We start from the raw sequence: 17307 nt of genomic DNA on the forward strand, positions 1-17307 counted from the left end.
ACTTTGATGGTTTTGATCAAAAACTGCATTTCTGATAGATCTTTTAGTTCTTTTTATAAAACCCAGCAACAACTAAATCCAATCTAATAACTAATAATCCAAACTCAGATTATTTCTAGTCTATGTGGCAGACCCCATGAGAACCAAAACTCTGGTTGTAAGCAAAATCAGCAATCTTTAGAGACCTGTTTGAGCCAATTTTGAAGGTTTGTAGATTCAGATACATCAGGAATGATCTAAACCAGGGGTGTCCAAAGTCGGTCCTGGAGGTTTGGTGTCCTACATGTTTTCCAACCAACCTGACATTAAAGCTTCTTATTGGCCAAACACACCTGATCCAGGTAATCAGCAGCAGATAAAGCAGGATTTCTGGAAAACCAGCAGGAGGCTGGCCCTCGAGGACTCCCCTGATCTAAATGGTAAAGATCCACCGGAATAAACGGATGCAGGACTAACTTCCTGTTTTAACATAATTAATCTCAACGTCAGCTATAATCAGAACTAGAAAAACATCAATATCGGCAAATAATTAAATAAGTATTTGAACCCTCTTGTTGGAAAGTTGTTTATTGTAGCTGATGTGCAGAAATTTTGGTCCACTCTTCTTGGCAGATGATTTCTAAACCTTTAAGATTTGGTGGTTGTCGCTTGGCAACTCTAAGCTTTAAGTTTCTATAGGATTGAGGTCCAGAGACTGGTTGGGCCACTCCATAACCTAAATTTGCTTCTTCGTCTTCTTCATCCATTTCTTGGTTGCCTTGATTGTTTGTTTGTGGTCATTATCCTGTTGGCAGACCCGTCCACGACCCATTTCAAGCCTCCTGGTTTAAGGAGGTTCGGAGGTTCTCACTCGGGATTTGATGGTTCACGGTTTGGTCCATCATTCCATCACCCTGTGCAGAAAAAAACAGCCCCAAACCATAATGTTTCCACCTCCATGCCTGACAGAGGGGATGGTGTTCTTAGGACAATAAGCAGCATTTCTTTTTCTTAAAAAAAGACAGGTTCAGTTGATGCCAAATATCAGTTTTGGTGTCGTCTGCGTACAGCACCTTCTCCCAATCACTCGGAGTTCATTGGCAAACTTTAGGGACTTGTGGTTTCTTGTTAAACTATTGGGATGTAAAGTATTCTCAATGGTTTTCTTTCAGCAACTAACTCCGGCTGTGTCATTTTAGGCACATTTTCCAGAGTTTTAATGATCATGGAAACTTCAACAGGTCAGATCTGGTTTGGAGCTCCAGACCTGTTGTTGGATCGATGGTCATGTTGACCCAATTGCACCAACAGCTGTCAAATGAACCCCTAGCTGCTTACTGGCGGGTTTGTAGTCCATTCTTGTCTACAATCACTGGAAGCTCTTTAGTCTTCCCCATTTTGGAGAGTTTGGAGACTCTGTGGACAGGTGTCTTTTATACAAACAGGTGTCTTCAGTTCAGGTGCAGGTCTGTGTGAACCAGAACTCTCAATAGGGATCAAATACTTTCTTGATGTACTGTCTCCCACTGTTCAAATGAACCGACCATTAAGATGACAGACTGCAGGTTTCTATTTAGGTGGTCAAATGCGTATTTCCTGTTGTGCTTTTGAATAACAGTCACCTCTGATCTCACGGATAGCTGCACAGTAAAAGAATATTTGGGTGATAACGTTTTATCAGTCAACAACACAGCAGGATAAGACAACATACCTCAAAGTCGATTTCTTTTCTTTTATTTGACTTTCATGTTCTCAAAACAAAACACACTTCCTTCAAATATACTCCTTTGGTGGGGTCAAGTCTGAGCTGAACCACCGCATAATGTTTTCCAGTAAACACCAGCCTCCATGTCAGCTTGTATTAGCAACAATGCAAAGCAGCTCCCATGTTGCTGAAGGCAAACCAAAAACAGCCGAATCTCAAAAACAAAAAGGCGAACAGAAACACCGGCCGAGGTGTTTTTCCATTCCGACATGGCAGTCAAAGCAAACGATAAGATCAGGAAAGCATGAACAACAACCAGCATGCAGGAACGCAACACGCTGCACATTCGCCAGAAGTGCTAAAGTCGGTTGAGATTTCAATCAGGTATTTAATAAATATTGGCTAGTTTATTAAAAACTGATCTGATTGTTTTTATACAGATTTGAACACTAACTCTGTGGCCTTGTGATATTTAATTATTTTTTTTTATTTTTCTATATGACCTTGTAGACTTTTCAGAAGAAATGAAGCACAATGAATAAGCACTTTCCATAAAATACTAAAAACCAAAAACAAAAATGCTGAAAAATTGGATTACAAACTAGGTTTTCTATGAAAGTTAGCCTGGTCAATGAATATGCTAATGCTACTACTCTGTTAGAGAAATTAAATTGTGGTCTTTATAAAAACAAAGCTAATAAAATTTACTTTGTGAAACACTTTGGTAACAGGATTTGAGTTAATAAATGTAAAAAAGAAACCAACTTAATAAAGTACAAACAACATTTTCTATGAAAGTTAGCCTGGTCAATGAAAATGCTAATGCTACTACTCTGTTAGAGAAATAAATTTGTAGTCTTTAGAAAATCAAAGCTAATAAAATTTACTTTGTGAAACACTTTGGTAACAGGATTTGAGTTAATAAATGTAAAAAAGAAACATGTTTAATAAATTACAACCTGTCGAGTGAACATGCTAGCAAGAAAATGTATTAGCATCTCCTGAAGCTAGCATCTTAAACTTAGAATTTTAGAGAAATAAATTGGTGGTCTTTTAAAACCAAAGCTAATAAAATTTACTTTGTGAAACACTTTGGTAACAGGATTTGAGTTAATAAATAAAAAAAAAAACAGGTTTAATAAACTACAACCTGTGGAGTGAACATGCTAGCATGAACGCGCATTAGTAGCGAGCTGTTACTTTGTGAGGTTATGAATACAGTTGATTTTTCTAATGGTTAATGACAAAATGAAAACATTAATACGGGAACTAGGCCGCATAAACATAATTAGGCTTGAATGTGCCCCTAATATACAAAGTTAATGTTGCATGAAAGCACAATTACTTGTGACAAAAATGAGAAATGTTGCTCTCTTATTAAAACTCAGCCAGCATTTTGGAAGTCTTACAACTTCATTTCATACAAGTTTTAAAAATGTTAACTAATTGTTTTAAAGTCTTATGCTACTGTTATTTATATTAATGTAGTCACAATTGGTTGTATTGAGAAAAGTCTAAAATAATGGATGTTTATACCACTTTTCTACATTTTTCTTGTTTTATTTTTAAATTATAGGCCTTATTGTTTTTAGAGTTTTTTTCACAGTGCCTTTGAGCAAAAAAAAAATTACCCCAGCCACATAATTTAAAAACTCACCAAAATGTGCCTGTATTTAGTATCCTACTTGGTGAAAACAAATTTTTGACATAGTCAACGACTAAAATAACAAAACAAAATAAATAAATAATAAATAAAATGATGACATCACAGCATGAGAAACCAAGCCGAACGAAACAATATGACGTATGATATGACAATATTAGAAATGTGGGGGCGTGGTTAACAGAAAACCTCCGTTGCTAAGGAAATCCAAAAATTTACTTTAGCAGATTCTTCTAAAAATTACATAAACTTGTTCGTCACACTCAGACGGCTAAAAAATAAAATGGTTGCTATGGAGATAAAACAACAAAAAGGCCGCCATTTTGAAAAACAGGGGTGTGTAGCTGCTTCTTAGCCAGTGATTGGATGATGAGAATGGGACTTTTTATTTGACTGTTTTTCCCTTTTTATATGCTTTTGTTGAACACTAGTGTACTTAAAGAAATGTCATATTTTTGGTATAAAAGTAAAGGCAGAGAATTGACTCACAAAGTTGTAAATTGGCACTAAATTAACTAAAGTAGGTCATTATTAATGACATGATTTGTTCTCCAGAGTTTTTAGTAGGTTTGTTCTGTTAGTTCCTGCATTTCTGACTTTCATTTTTTATTTTTTGCCCCCATCTAAGCTAAAATAAAAAGAGAGAAACGTTGCGGTGAGGGAGTACACCAAACAAACCTGTCGGAGTCTGTGACTCGGATCTATTTGGTCTCATCTCACACCTCTGTCTGAGCACGCCACTCTCTTTTTCCCGCTTATTCTCACTCCTGCCTTCCCCACTTCTCTCTTTTCTCGCACTCACTATATCGCTCTTTTCTCTACCTCTGCCGCCGCTTCTCACTCCGCCTCTTTCATATCCCGCAGTCTCTATCCAGAAAAGAAACTCCTCATGCTCCGTTTGGTGTGCAGCCTGTGTAGCCCGCTTTGAATGCGCTCCCTCGCACACACCAGCGCATACTTCCATGACTCGGTAAACAGCCCAGAGAAGAATAGAACCCAGGAACAGTCTCAGATAAAGAAGGATATGGTTTGAGGGGGGGCAAATAGAGGGATAAAACACACCGCGGTGGATGGAAAGCTTCAAATTATTAATTTAGAAGTGGTAAAAGAAGGAATTTCTCTCAATCCCCCCCATGCTGCTGCTTCCATAGCATCACACAATGAAGAGATTGGAGCAGAAAGGGGGGAGAAATGGAGGTAGAGATAATCCATCCTTTTGTATGATTTACTTCTTTCACTGCAAACTTTTTCCTCCACCTGTTTGTCTGTCTGTTAATCCCCCCCCCATATACCGCCGCCATCGTTTCTTCCAGACCTACAGACGAGAACAAACCTTTGCAGCCTGAGACGGCGTTTCCAAGCTCACGTACGCGGTGCACAGAGGCTCTTTGTGTCCCGCTTGCATGCGTGACATGCCGGGGAAGATTTCTGCGTTCTCTTGAGGGTGCAAGCTCGCAGCTGGCAGCCTGCTTGCCCATCGAATTTGGCGGTTTATCTCCTCATCTGGCTTTGGAAGAAGAAGGAGGGATTACACACACACATTAATATTGGCACATAATTTGGGTGGCCTGCTCATTTAGACTACAGGATACTGCACATTTATTAGCAGGTGTTTGGAGCTTTTAAAAGCCTAGACAAAAATAATATCTTCTTATGATTTCACCTACATTTTCAGACCTAAGAAAACAACATAAATAAATCAACTGCCTGCAACTGTACGGTTCAAATGCAGGTTTTTGCTGTCTAAGGTCATCTGGGAACCTTAGCAAATTTATAGCCTGTATCAAAAATATCATGTTTGCTACCATGCTTGAATAAATTGGAATAAGCCTTAAGGGAGACAAAAAAAGTGGCCTGGTTTATTTTTCTTTTTGATGGAGGACGATAAAAATCAAATATTTGTTAGAATTTGGTCAAAAGGCTCAAACTGATACAAAATCTGTTTTTTAGCGTCTGTTTTTAACAAAAATGTACCAAAACTTTTATTTTGAAATCTACCTAGTGCTTTATTAGCTGTGGTAGGTGTGAAATAAAACATCAAAGTGAATATTTTTGTCCCTAAATGAGCTCATTTCATCTCAACAACAAATAATTTCATATAAAAGAAAACTTAAATAAACATTATACATATTTACACAATAGTCCACAAAAAACAGTTTTTAAGTGTCTACAACTTCCCAGGATATTTATTTTGCCATAATATAAATAAATTCTCAATTGAATTTAGTCCATAACATGTTTGGTGTCATTCCATTTGGTTGCTCCTCCCCCTAACTAGAAAAATAACATGGCTGTTATGTGGCTTCATAAAAGGTAAAAAATCAACTCAAACTAGGTGATTTGTACTGTCCCGGTATGGTTGGGTATCAAGATTTTAATCATTTAACCATCCACACTTGGGTACGGTTAACCTTGTGCTATCCTGGGTATGTTGACATTAGGAGTAAGGCCATCTGGAACCCACTAGACTTTTTTTTACCAAAAGATTTAAAATTTTCAGTGGTCTCCATGGCAGACATGAAATCCTATCTACCTCTGTCCACTTTAGTCATGGTAGGGATAACATCAGGACTCCACAAGATAGTACAAGGGTTAAGTGTAGCACTTCATGGCCGACTTGGTAGTGGTTCCATGGACTTGGAGTAGCACAGGTATTGCGTGATCCCTAAATTTGGTTCAGTTATCCATGCTGATGTAAGCTCTCTCTCTGGCTTTTACTTAAAGCTCGAGTCACATGAATCCTGATGGGGGTTGATCTATACTGGTGCTTTGGATTTTTGGGTTCTCCAGAACGGAGGAGGGTCGTAGAGAGAAGTGCCTGGTTCAATGGGCATCTTAAGAGGTGTGCAGATGTGTCTCTTGGAGTTCCCTTGAGACTTGTGAACGGAACATACAATTGTCGTACGTGTGGTAAGTGTATCGGGAAAGTGTGGAAGTATCGTAAAGTATCGTTAAGACATGCACCATACGATACTTGTCATACTCTGTCACACCTCCTTTACAGGTGCTTTGGATTTTTGGGTTGTCCGGAAGTGTGGAGGGTCGTAGAGAGGAGTGGCTGGTTCAAGGGATAAGAGGAGAACAAGTGTTTCTTAGATTCCTTTGAGGCTTATTGACAACAGTACGAACAATTGTTGTAAGTGTATCGTGAAAACGGGGAAGTATCGTGAAGACAGGCACTGTACGATGCCGTCGTATGGTGCTTGTCATACTCTGTCATACCTCCTTATTAAGTGGACCTGTATAGGTGCTACTGATTTTTGGGTTGTCTGGAACTGTGGAGGGTCATAGCGATGGGTCTTGGAGTTTCCTTGAGACTTGTTGAAAACAGTACGAACAATTGTTGTATGTGCGATAAGTGTATCGTAAAAATGGGGAAGTATCGTGAAGACAGGCACTGCATGATGCCGTCGTACGGTGCTTGTCATACTCTGTCATACCTCCTTATTGGGTGGACCTGTACAGGTGCTTCGGATTTTTGGTTTGTCTGGAACTGTGGAGGGTCATAGCGATGGGTCTTGGAGTTTCCTTGAGACTTGTTGAAAACGGAAGGTACAATTGTCGTACATGTGGTAAGGGTACCGTGAAAGTGGGGAAGTATCGTGAAGTATTGTGAAGACATGCTGTCATACAATGCCTGTCATACTCTAGCCATTGGTAAAACTTTAGTCACAACCACTCTTGCGGGTGGATACAGACTTTCTGCAGGAGAAAAATCGGCAAGCCTCTTATCACGTGAACAACACCTAGGGGCAATTTGTGCAGGATTTGGGAGTTTGACATGCCTGCGTCTTACTTACGTCTCTAGCGTTTTAAGGAGTTTATTAAGACCTGTTGCCCATTGGATGCTCATAGTGAAAAACGTGTCTGAACATTTTCCCTCTACGGGCTTGCTGAGCGGTCTATGACCTTGATATTTTGGGCATCTTGCAGTTTACCCACAGACAGCCCAAATCTGGCTGTGGGAGGATTAGTGAATAAGTCATTACGGTGTCTGCCCCCAACTGCAAATCCCATCATGCATTACAAATCAGATCAAATGGACGAATGTAACATCTCCATGAAACTTTGTTTACGAAATGCCAATAACTTATAGATGGAAAGTAAACCAAAGTCTGGTGTTTACACCGCGGCTGGGATTGTTTGGACTCTGGCACGGTTAAAGGGATTGTGTTTAGTGTGGGTTTGGCCTAAAATGCCATTGCTATTTAGCAAAAAAGCACACAGTATGATTTTTCTAAATGTTCTGGTCGGGAATATTTGTCTGTTTTGAGCCCTTTGGGCTTCAAGGGTCTATCGGTTGAGGACGGTATTAAACCCTGCCGGCTCTGCAGGATGCGTGTGGTGTTTGAGGCGGCCTTTCTGCCCAACAAGACGCCAGTGGAATGCGTTTGTGTAATGGACCTGCTGACAGCAGCAATGCGAGGAAATATTCTCCAGAAGCCTGTTACTGTAAAGTGTTTCTTTGTCTGAGGGTGGAGGACGCAGGAGGGGAGGTGTGGGTGGCCAGACTGGGGGTCTTTGTGCGGACCTGATTGATAGATGTGTGTGACCTTTAGCACCTCTTGAGAAATCCAACAAGTCATTTTCTCACCTTATATTTAGTCCCTTGTGTGACTTCACACACACACAGAGCCAAGATGGAAACCTAATTCTGTCCTTTTCTTTTGCTCCTTTTCAAAAACCTCCCAATTACAGCCACTCCATTTTCCACCCCCCCTCCGCGCGCCTCCCTTCTTTCTTAACGAGCAATCTCGTTAATGTCAGAGCGTCTCTTTCTCCTCCTCGGTCTCTCCCTCTCTCATTCAGCCTCCTGGCCCGTAGAGAGGGCGGAGGAGACAGAGATATGAAGAAGAGGAGATGGAGAAATCAGAGCTCAGCTGAAAGGGCAGCCTGTGCATGAGCGAGGTGCAGGAGCCCGGCGTAATAATGGCCAGACAAGTGTGCGAGATTACTGCTCTGGTTTCAGAGGGGACATAATTACACGCTGCACAGCCTGTCAGAAAGAATGAGATGAGGGGGACTGTGTTTAGTGATGCACCGGTGAGAAGCTGGGAAGGGACACATGTGCACCGCGGGCTGAGCAGACCCCAGACCTGGAAGTGAGTGTGTGAGGGTGGGAGAGTAATGGTAAGCCATTGGAAGTTGTAAATTATTCAAAGGCTTCATGCATGGGAACATTATAATTCCATGTCTTAGTGTGAATTACCCTCCATTTTGCCCCCAGGCGCATATCCCTCTCTCGCCCCAAGGCCTCATGGGAGATAAAAGGGAGAAAATACAGCAGGGGCCTGGACCTGAATTTAAATCGCACTAGGTGGCCAGCAGGAGACTTTCCTCTGTCCAAACAGCGGATTTCAATCGATACCACTGTTGGTTAGCAATTTCTGCTCCCGCATGTCCTTAATTCCCAAACCGCCCGGACAAGCCCCCAAATTGCACACGAGCAAATGAAAATTGCGCCCTTGTGGCGATCGTTGTGAGGCGGGGTTAAGGCCCCAGTTTTCAGGAACAGCAGCTTCTACAAGCTGCAGAGTCGGGTCATGGCTTCAGGTTAAATGTTTGGTTCTCTAAGGGACCAATAGTGAGGATTTTATTAAGGTTGGCACCTCATTTTCCAGTTTTTTCTCCTAAAACCTGAAGTGTGTACAATGTCTGTCCCATTTGTGGAGAGTAGAAGTTTTTTAACCTGCACAACTGTGAACTGGACCGATCTTTTTTAAAGGTATCTGTCTATGGTTGTCTACAAATACTACAGGTTTACAGAAAAAACATTATTCTGGATGGTATTTTCAGGACTCACGTCACCTGTGTTGTCTTTTGAGATGCATTTTCAAGGTGACAAAAAGAGGAACCGCTAATCAAAGTGACTTCACTTTCATTTAGAAAAGGAGAATGTTCTAAAGATCCAGTTTTGAAGATACTTGGGGTTTTCAGGGACACATTTGCTTAGATTTGTAAGCTAGCCCTTGTGTAAATCGTGCAAAATATCCTGTTTTAAAGACATTGCGGCCTTTTTTTGGACGAATGTTACGTGCGTTAATTAGTTAGCGTAGTGTAGATTGTGCAAAAAAAAAAAACTGTTTTGAAGATGTCTTTGGGTGTTTTAGTGACAACTATGTGTTTGTTAGCTAGCCCTTGTGTAAATTCTGCAAAACAAAAATCCTGTTTTGAATAAAAATTAGGTGTTTTAGTAACGCCTTACATTTGTTTTTAGCTAGCCTTCATGTAAGTCATGCTAAAAGATCCTCAGGTGTTTTCATGATACACACGTGTGTTTGTAAGCTAGCATCGTGTAAATTGTGCCACAAAAATCTTGTTTTGTGGACGCTTATTGCCTTTTAGTGATGCATGTTTGTGCGTTTGTTAGCTAGCCTCCTGTGAATCATGGAAAAGATCTTGTCTTAAAGACATTTGGGGTGCTTAAGGAACGAATATAAGTGCGTTTGTTAGCTAACCCTCGTGTAAATTGTTCCAAAAATCCTGTTTTGAATAGATACTTAGGGCCGTGCGTTTGTTAGCTAGCGTTGTGTAAACTCCCAAAAAAAAATGCTGTTTTGAAGACACTTAGGGACTTTTAGTGACACATCTTTTTGCATTTGTTAGCTAGCTCATCAGTAATTCGTACAAAAGATCCTGTTTTGAAGACACTTGGGCTGATTTAGTAACATGTGTGCATGTTTTTGTTAAATTACACAAAAGATCTTGTTTTGAAGACATTTGGGATCTTTCATTGACACATTTGTGCGTCATGAATGCACGTGTTTTAGTAACATATGTACTTGCACTTTTTTCTATTTGCTAGTCTCCTGTAAATCAAGCGATCTTGTTCTGAAGACATTTGGGGCTTTTCGTAACACATGAAAGTGCATTTGTAAGCTAGCCCTTGAGTAAATTGTGCAAAATAACCTGTTTCAAAGACACTTAAGAAGTTTTAGTGACCCATGTACATGTGTTTATTAGCTTGTAAATCATGCTAAATGTCCAGTTTTGAAGACATTGAAGGTTTCTGTAAACTTTGTGTTCGTTAGCCAACTTTTTCATGTGCCGCAACAAATGCAGTGTCCATTTCTTTTTGTTTTTGTGACTATCTCAATAGTTGCTGGGAAACGAACTGGAACAAAACTCTGAAACGACATGACAACATGAGTTCTACAACACATTCAGCATTAATAGCGGAGACGGCGGTAGCTGGCCGCGCCCTGCGGATTCTTTTCCAGATGGGATGTTTGTCAGAAGTCTTGAGGTTGACAGAGGCAGAAGTTGAAGTTCCTCACACCCAACACTCCCCCACGCCAGAGTGTTGGGTGTGAGTGGGAGGTGAGCTAGCATGCTGCATTAGTTCTGCTTGAGCTGATGTGTTAATTAGCCAGCATAGATAATTAATGGGAATCATGATTAATGACTGAACGGTGTTCACGACTGAGGCGGAAGGTAGCTGGCTGATAAAGCGGAAGGAGGAGGAGGTTCATCGGCTGCGCGGGCCACCGCTGAGCGCCCGCCGGGCGCCGAGCCTGTCTGCGGCGCGTCCGCCTCCAAGCATTTTCTGTGTGTTTCGGACCGGTTTGTGATGCCAGGCGTGGGCACCGATGCCAATCCGAGTTAGCAGGAAGGTCCAGCAACAGACGTCGGCGGGTCGGGGGGCGTTTAGCACCTCTAAACAGACTGGCAGAGCTGCCCACTAAAGCCAGATCAGAAGGACCTCACACTCACATCAATAGAGGAGCGAAGGACACCAGCCTGAATCTGTTGTTTCTACATTTCATTCCCTGGAGTCATTTTCCGCCTGCAGTCGGCTCCTTGAACTGTTGCTGTAGGAAAAAATAAAAATCCCCCATCACTGCCAAAACATTTCAAGCTGTTTTCGCCGATAATCAACTTGTTTCCATTATTTTCAAAAGCATCAAGTCGTTTTTCTTGGTTCCAGGGTAGAAGCATCTCACTAACTCGTAAAAAATCCTCCCAAAGTGTCTTTTTTCTCTTGGAAATTGGCAGAATTTGTTTAAATGGAAAGCAGTAATGGTAGAAAATAATTTCTTGAAACAACAAAGGCAACACAGAAGAAAAACCCGTTCTGCTGCGTTTTCCTGACTGCTGGGGTTTGATAAGATCAAAAGTGTTACCAAAGCTACTAAATCCCCCTTGAGGTCAATGGGAAAGAGGAAGATCTGGGTACGATAAAGAGTAATTATTCGCAACCAAACTAATAGAATATCAGAAAGGCTCTTATTTCTCGCTGTGAGGGAAACAAGATCAATGCAACAGAAATCCCAGAATTCTCTGGAGTCTACAAATCAGAATAAATGGCCAACAGGAATGAATGGGGATGTCAGAATCTGGTAATCTCACGATGCTCAGAGCGAAAACAGGAAATGTGTGATCTCTGCCTTCAGCGATCGTTCAGAGTGACATGCTTTCCCAGATCTACATAAGCTAACGTGATTCCACAAACATCACAAAAACAGGTTTTCCTATCAAAACTCGGACTGGGTACCTAATCGACCGCGTTTTTAGACCGGATTATGCAAGAAATCACGTCATCATGAGGTGTTTTTTCAAAGAAAGGATCCATGATGCCATCTGAAGGAGGTCAAGAACAGGTCTGAGGGGAAGATTCATTGGTCCATAAGTAGGTAGACAATTTAAACACTTGTGTTATGTTCAAAGGAGCCTCAGAAACACGAAACTTTCAATGAAAACTCAACGTAAACTCATGTATATGCGTGTTCAGGGCTTCCGGGTTCATGAATATTTTTTAAACCTGCGTAGTAGTTGAATTTTGACCAATCAGGGACTTGGGTTTGGTAGTGACGTATGGTCATTGTCCTTTTCAAAACACAGAAGTACCAACCATAGAAGTCCGTTTTTGCGGTATTACTTTATCACAGTTTAACACCAGAACTTTCATCATCGACACCAAAATCACACACGCTTGGTGAAATGTGCAATTCATTTGAATGGATTTTGATACGGAGAAAGGCGGTAGGTCTTACATATTGGTGAAAAAGTGCTTTTCTCTTTATCAAAGCTGAAAATATTGATTGTGTAAACACTTCACTTTTGTAAAGTGAAGCTAAGCTACTTTTTAGATACTGTAAGAATTATGTTAATTGCGTAAACATCTGAAGAATTGGGCTGCACGGTGGTGCAGTGGTTAGCGCTCTCGCCTCACAGCGAGAAGGCCCCGGTTCGACTCCCGGCTGGGACCTTTCTGTGTGGAGTTTGCATGTTCTCCCCGTGCATGCGTGGGTTTTCACCGGGGACTCCGGCTTCCTCCCACCGTCCAAAAACATGCTTCATAGGTTCATTGGTGACTCTAAATTGCCCCTAGGTGTGTCTGAGAGTGGATGTGTGTGATTGAGGCCCTGCGACAGACTGGCGACCTATCCAGGGTGTACCCCGCCTTAGCCCTTCAGTAGCCGGGTTAGGCTCCGGCGCCCCGCGACCCCGTAAGGGACAAAGCGGTCAAGAAAATGGATGGATGGATGGATGGATCTGAAGAATTACGAAAGTTGAAAGATCGTCAACATTGGAACTAAAGCGCTGAAGTTAAAGGATTAAAACAACTGAATTGAAAAACTAAATTGCAAACTTAGCTCAACTTTCGCACGCTTTTTGAATTACGCAATTCATTCTAATAGATTTTTGACTCGGAGAAAAGCGGAAGGTGTTACATATTGGTAAAAAGACACTTTTTTCCAACTGTGGGAATTACATTTTAACAGTTGAACAGTTACGATAGTCTAAAAGAACGTCAACAATTGAGTACAGAGGTGAAAGGGTCGTTAAAAAACTAAACTCCGATAAAACTCAACTTAACCTCAATTACGTACGTTTTCTGAACTACGCAATTAATGTAATTCCAAAGGATTTTGACAGGGAGAAAAGCCACTTTTCTCTGCGTCATAATAAGTTGAAAAACGTTAATTGCATAAATACTTCACTACTGTAAAGTGTTGCATATCAGCATCAAGCTACTTTTTAGAGACCGTGGGAATGACATTCATTGCGTAAACAGTTGAACAGTTACAATAGTCGAACGAACGTCAACATTTAAGTACAGATGTGAAAGGATCATTGAGAAACTAAACTCCGATAAAACGCAACTTAACTTAAATTACGCACGCTTTCTGAACTATGCATTTAACGTAATTCCAATGGATTTTACTGTGTTAAAATCAGTTTATTAGGGTTTATTACTCAAACGTTTCACTACCGTAAACTGTAGCTACTTTTCTACCTTCCGGAGTTCATTGGAGTTAATTGCGTAAACGTTTAAAGAGTTAAAATACGTCGATATTGGAACTAAAGCGCGGATGTTAAAGGGTTAAAACAACAGCATCAAAAAACTAAATTCTGTTTAAAAACGAAAAATACCCACAAAAATCCCACATTAGTGTTTTTTCCGACCCCTCCCCCGCCAGAGTTACTTTGACCACTAACAGACAATCAGGTGGTGGGGGAGGGGGAGGGGTTTGACCTCCTGCACCTCATATATAACACTATCTCACCCCGGAGAGAGGACGTGGAGGGGTCGTAGAATGAGTGTTAATCTGCTTTGTTTGGCCGGTTGCACCATCAGCACTCCTCGAGCATGACCTTTTGACCCCCACAGAAGAAATAAAGCCGAGGGAGGTTTCTCCCCCCCTCCCCCGACTGGAGGAGAAACTGTCTTGAAGGTGGGGGGGGGGCAGAGATAGATAGGAGCGAGATAGTTCGTTCCTATCTAACGAGGAGACAAACGCTTTTGTCGTCCGGGAGGTGCTGGAGAAAAGGAGGCGCGCTCCGGCGCTCCCTTTGTCTTCCAGGCGGGACACAAAGACGCTTTTCACGCAACGGCGTCCATCTCTGTCGACCACATACACACCTCTGCTGCATCGGTCCGTCCTTGAATTCCTTCACCCGTTCTGCAGGGGGTTGGCCTCATTAATCCTCACTCACACGTCTCCGCCCACGCTGCTCGCACCTGTAGCTCCGCAGCCCTTCCTCTCCCTCCTCTTCCTCATCCCACAAATCTATTTTTTCACTCTTTTTCTCGTTTTGATGTCGCACCTGTTTGTGCGCCATCCTCCTCTCACTTTCAGCTGTCAATCAACAAGTTGCCACGGCTGTTTGTGTGTGTCAAATTGAAGCAGTCGCACTCGATCCGAGTCCTCTCTTTGATGCCGGCTGAGTGTTTCCAAAGCAGAGATGAGGAGCAGACGGGAGCGCCAACCCTCTCCTCCCGCCGTCTCTGCGGAGCTCCCTCAAACAAAGGGAGGAATTAAAAAAAAAAAGTATTTTTAGAGGCTTTCATTTTCCATCAGCATAATGATTCGGGCTTTTAGTTCACGCGTGACTTGGGAGTGCGTGTTTGTTGCGCCCGGTTCCTCTCGCCGCACCGCTGCTCTCTGCGCTCGGGGAACCCAGAGGTTGGGGAGCGTGCACGTGTACGTGCGCTCCTCCTCGTCTATTTATTCCTCGATTCATCTGATTCTTTATTTATTTTACACGCCGGCTTCCTCATGCAAATGAGGCTCCTCCCGCTCCCCGGTGAACCCTGGGACGCGTGCACGGCGGGGAGGTGTGTGCGTGCACGCCGATGTTTGTGTGAGACCCGGTGCGTAATAGAGCCAAAGTCCTTATCTGTCACCAGAGAGCTGCCTGGCTCCCTCTCAGCTGTCAATCATCCAGCCCCAGAGACAAACACTCGGCTTCAAACACTACCAGAAGCATGGGGGGGGGGGTGTCGGGAGGAAAGCAAAGGACAAAAAAAAGTGATAGAAGCTGATAAAACGAAGAAGGGAGAAGAGGAGCTGATGTGGGTTTAGAGAGCGGCTCACCTGCAGGTATTAGACGGAGATACTCCCGAAACAGCCTCTCCTTAGGAAAACAAGGAGCGCCCGCCCCCCCGGAGGTCCGCTCTTGTGTCCGGACAGGAGCGGGCATCTTTCAGTGACCCCCAAGGGTTTGTCCTCGCAGGATGGAGTGCACCTCCTCCTTTCATGCAAATTCTATTTTTTTGTGTAATATTTTAATGTTCATTCATCATGAAAACCACCCCAAAGTGGTATTTTGATCCATTTAACAAGTGGGTCCTCACATTATGACATCACAAAGTGAGGAACAGCCCCTCCCACAAAGAGTCTGTGCTGCCAGCTCCGCCCCCAGGCTAACAGAGCTAGCGGTACTGAGGAAAACCATCATTTTTTATGCAAATCCGTTTTTGTAAAAGTTTGGACGTTGTTTCTTTTGTTGTTTGAAATGCGAACACGCTGTCGAGGCCGGCTCTAGGATGATGTCATGAAATGGGCGGTACCCACAGGAAGTGAATGGTGGAGCTTCAGAGATTGAGGCGTCTTACTTCCGCGTTGGAAAATAACCCGTATTTCATAAAAAAATGGTTCTACACTTATCGTTATTAATTATCAATTCTGAAAAAAAAAAAAAATCAAATCAATAGTCAAACACGGTGGTGGTGGTGTGATAGTATGGGGCTGCCTTTATGATCAACTTACTATGTTTGAAATCTGGCCTCAACCGGAAAACCTTAACCTTCCGACCATCAGGCTAAAGAACGTCTAAAGACCCACATAGATAAAAACAATCGCTATTGATTATTGTTTCTAAATAAAAATTACAAATCAACAGTCAAGCACGGTGGTGGTGGTGTAATACTGTGGGGCTGCTTTAAGATCAATGTGATCATAAAGGAACTTGAAATCTTCCATTAGCTGTTAAAATGTATTAGTATCTAAAGAAAAGGGTGTTTTGGGTGTTTTTTAACTTGTTCTTGTGGCGTTTTTCTAATGATGGAGGACACATATAAAGTAAATTCAGCTTATAGTTGCATTTCTGAGTATTCTGTTCTTCAAATTACTGTAAATCAGCAGCAGATGAAAAATGTTGGTTGAAAAAGATTGTATTTGTGATGTCAGAAGGCTTAAACAAGCTCCCACTCTGATGGATCTACATGTAGACGACTACACTGTAAAAAGTGAAACATTGAATCAATGAGCAAAAGTTCAAAAGTTTGGGTTGATGGTTTACTCAACTTTGATAAAAACTCATATTTTTTACTATAACAAATTACAGAACTTTTGTTCTTTGATCCATCGTTTTTACAGTGTAGATCCATGTATGATTAATGATTAATGTATTTTGGGGCTGTAAGCTAACATGACAGGATGGAAACGGGAAGTGGGGATGCCAGAGATCCCGCCCACAACTCAAACTCCTGCCGCTCTGCAGAAACTAAGTCCTAGAAAACCATGTTGTTCAGATTTTGGCTAATAACAGCATCATCATACTTAAGAGGACCACTGGAAACGCTTTAAACCCTCCTCAATCTTACTGAAATCAGACCTTTGGGTGGAGGAAGAAGGTATAAACGGAGGAGGAAAAAACGAGGAGAGAGAGAGAAAACTTTGGGTTTGAGCCCCAAAATGGCTTCAAGATGCGAGTCGGAGAAGCTGTGATTCTGGGACGGCGTCGGTGCCGCTGTGGGGGAACCCAACGGAGGCCAGGCTCCCATTTTCAACGGTGGATTAGGCAGAGCTACAGATATACAAGCCTCCTTTGGGGACACAGCAAACGCACACATATCCTTTCACTACTTCTTCGGAATGTAAATCCGTTTCCATATCCTGAGATGGTTTTTTTTTAGTCCTTGATTTAAACATTTTAACTACGTTCCCAGATGTTTGCCTTACAGAACTTACAGGACCAGTCTGTATAGAAGTTTAAGACATTGTTCGTTTCATTAGTTTCTTTCTGACATATAACTAAATGAATGTGTTGGATTTTGGTCGTGGAGATTTGGATATCCTCGTTCTAGGAACTTGTACTGGATTTGGGGTTGAAATGATTTTAGACCAGGCATAGGCAAATCTTGGCCTCAAGGGCCACAATCCTGCATGTTTTCCAACATATCTTGCTTTGATATGTTCTAACTTGCTGGACACGCCTGAACCAGGTACTC

The 17307-nt window shown here is 42.0% G+C and overlaps 1 protein-coding gene across 2 annotated transcripts in view; it reads left to right on the plus strand.

Moving 5' to 3' along the window:
- The window catches only part of efnb3b (ephrin-B3b), a 118889-nt gene that overhangs the window by 24907 nt on the left and 76675 nt on the right, over nt 1-17307 (plus strand). The window lies entirely within an intron of this gene.

This window comes from Oryzias melastigma, linkage group LG18 (assembly GCF_002922805.2).
Source record: "Oryzias melastigma strain HK-1 linkage group LG18, ASM292280v2, whole genome shotgun sequence".
Taxonomy (NCBI): domain Eukaryota; kingdom Metazoa; phylum Chordata; class Actinopteri; order Beloniformes; family Adrianichthyidae; genus Oryzias; species Oryzias melastigma.